The following is a 3,573-nucleotide window of genomic DNA, read 5'->3' on the forward strand; positions in this document are numbered from 1 at the left end:
AAGATCTCGAAAGGTTTGATGTGAGACTAAACTGGATGCTCGAAAGAAACTTCCGGGAATCCTTCGGGATAGACATTTAGAGGGAATAGTTGCTAACTTCCCGTTTCTCAATAATCACAGAAACGAGGGATGCGTGGTAATTCACGTTGGGAAAACTTTTGAGTTCTAGAGCATAAAATGATACGGAAGTTTGATGCCGAAGATCACAAGAACCGGGTCGAGAAAAATCTAACGAGCGGTCCTTTCGGAAGTAAGGATAGTAATATGAATGAGACTCGGTCATTTCTGGTTAAACATGGCAGCGAAGTATTTTCATGGGAAGTTTCCCCCTTTATAAATCGAATGGAACAGGATAGTCCTCCGGACTGAGGATTCAATTCTATAGATACGAAGTTAGTGTTCTCTATCTCACTAGTTAGTTGTCTCGACGGTATACATTTCGATTACATGCGAAAGATTGAGTTTAGAATACGTTCGAATAGATAGATAACAGGTTTCCCTTTTTGTACCCAAAATTGAAAAGAGTTGCAAGTATAAGAATTATCAAATAGAGATATACCTGCGGCAGCAGAGGGATTTGTGGTTGTAGCCGTCTTGGGACAATTCTTTTTGAAGTGCCCGGCTTCACCACAATTGTAACAGGCCGGGCTGATTCCCGTTCCAGATGATTGGTTTGTTGGCTTGGCTGGTTTTCTACATGTTCGCGCAAGATGGCCCTTAATGCCACAATTGTCGCAGATCCTTTCGCGACAGGGACCAGGAATGCGGTGGTGGTAGTTACACTTACCACACCAAGGAAGGGTACCAGTGTATCCACTGGCGGGAGTTTGGGCTGTGGAACCTACAGCTGAAACAGCAACAGGGGCAGTAGCAGCATGGACTGCTACCGTTTGCTGTTTCTTAGAAGACCCTTGCGTACTCTGGGCCTTACGCTTGTTCCAGGATTTCCTTTTACTTCCGCCTCCACTAGTGACTGGCTCGGGGGTAGTAGCTTCTTCATCAGAGTTGTCTTCGTGATCTATCAGGATTTTCGCAAGACATTTGGCACTGTCATAATTGTCTGGCTTCGCAGCCAAGACATTCCCCTTTGTTGGCTGGGTCAACCCCCAAATGAATCTCTCTATCTTTTTACTTTCCGGGGTAACCATTCCCGGACAAAGTAGCGCCAGATCATCGAATCTTGAGGTATAAGCAGCTATGTCGGAACCCTTCATCTTAAGGTTCCAAAGTTCATGTTCTAGTTTCTGAAGTTCGCCCCGAGGGCAATACTCAGCGAGAAGAAGCTCCTTCATAGATTCCCAACCCATAGCATTGGCTACAGGTAAAGTTAAGGATTTGACTCGGCTATTCCACCAAGTCAGGGCTTTGTCTAGGAAGGTACAGGCGGCAAACTTGACTCTATCAGACTCCGAACAGCCACATATTTCAAAGATTGATTCAATTCTCTCGAACCATCGGGTTAAGGCAATGACACCCCCTGTGCCATCGAAGAATGTTGGTTTTGCGTTCATGAAGTCTTTATAGGAACCCCCTTTTTGGTGTCCCTGACTATCTTCTGGGTTTTGGGGTTAGGGATCACCTCCTGAATTTCTAGAGTTCATTTGCGACATGGCTGCTACCATTGCAGCAGTCAGAACTGTCTGAAGTGATGCAAGATCAAGTTGAAGAGGAGGATTGTTGTTGTTCGTTGAGCTGGGTCTCTTTCTTGGAGGCATCTTGATCTAAAAAGATCAGGAATAAGAGGATCATAAGTCCTCTGAATTGAATCAAGAGATATGGGACCGGAGATATCTCATCATGGCAGATATAGCATCATACAAAGCGATAAAGCAGGAAGGAGTTATAAAGATAGAACATTTTATCGCTAGAGGAATGATCAAAGAATAACGCGTATACGAGGATTTTCTACAAAGGATCGGCTCGAGAAATACTCCTATAGTATTTCATGGTTCACTGCAGCGACGATTCGTTGTTTGGAATATTGGGTAAGTTTTAGGTATGCCGCATGCCACAGTCACTCCCAAGCACATGTTGGCCGTGTCTCGAATGAATATAGTTGGCCAGGCTATATTGACCCTAGACACGACTACATAACTGCCCAGGTTTAACCGCAACGTACAAAACCCATTTACTTATGTTTTGTTCTACTTGTAGTTATGGATTTCGATGGCTCGGCATACTTAAATACTTTTGAAAATACTTATATTTTGTAGGATACTTTTAGTTCAGAGCACTTAGGCCCCTTAATGTTTATAGTTTTATACCATGTAAGGTTTGGTATACTCTGTTCACTATAAACAAGGGCTCTGATACCAATCTGTCACACCCGGAAAACCAAAGGCGGAAACGTTCCCGGCGTTGACTCCATGTTGTGTATCAAATCCAATGTACATAGTAATCACAGTAAACAACCATTACATTACATATATATGAAAGTTTACATTTAGTTCAAAAGTAAATTGTACAAGTTATACATATATCATATGAACAAAAGAGACGAGTCTTCGGAGCACTCCATCTTCACCAAAAGATATCGCCGGGTACCTGTCTAACTTGGACCTGAGAATACAAGCAGTTTGAAAATCAGCATAAAGCTGGTGAGTTCATAAGCGGTTTTGTTTTGTGAAAATGTATCGGTTTCCTTTAGTTTTCTGAAAAGATTTGATATCCAAGAAAATCCCATATTTTCTTATGTAAAGTAGTTAAGTTATCTTTCGTTACAGTTCTGTTACAAGTTATAAGCTAACCCCAGGAAAATCCCATATTTTCCTAATTGTAAGATTGATTTGATAACACATAGTATAGTTTAATACACAAAACTATAATTTGGATGAACTGTAAATAGAAAGCATTTTGAAAACCTTGGGACTACATCCCTAACCAGTTATAAGGTAATTCGATAAAAACCATGGGATCACTATCCCGAAAGTAGATATAAGATAGCTCGATAAACCATGGGATCACTATCCTGAAACTAGATATATGATAGATTGATAAAATCATGGGATTATCATCCCGTATAAGATTTATTTTCAATACCATGGGATTGCCATCCCGAACGAAATATGGGCACAAGATCATGGGATTATCATCCCGAACGAGATATAGACATAAAACCATGGGATTACCATCCCGAACGAGATATAGATTACAAAACCATGGGATTACCATCCCGAACAAGATATAGATTCTAAACGAAATCATAGCTGTGAATAAGTTTATATTAACACGTATTGTGAGTCGGGTAACCATACTGATACGACAACGAGACCTCCTTGACGTTAGTCAGACGTCGAATGATATACAGAATTTGTCACCCCAGGCGTGCCCGCCTAACTGTAGCTAGCAGTTAAGGTGTGGGATTGTCAGTCCCGAATAGATCTATTCACAAATTCCTCGCTCTCCCTCCAGGAGACTCTGGTTACACTTCCGGAGAGGATTTACTTGATCATCCATAAAGGGTAGTGACTATCTCACAAGCTAGTATTAAACTATTCACAGGATTTTCATACGATAACAAACATACAAAGATTTTAAGACATGATACAATGAAAATAGATACATACAACGAAA

The sequence above is a fragment of the Lactuca serriola genome, chromosome 1 (genome assembly GCF_051521515.1).
Source record: "Lactuca serriola cultivar US96UC23 chromosome 1, Lser_US96UC23_V15, whole genome shotgun sequence".
NCBI lineage: Eukaryota > Viridiplantae > Streptophyta > Magnoliopsida > Asterales > Asteraceae > Lactuca > Lactuca serriola.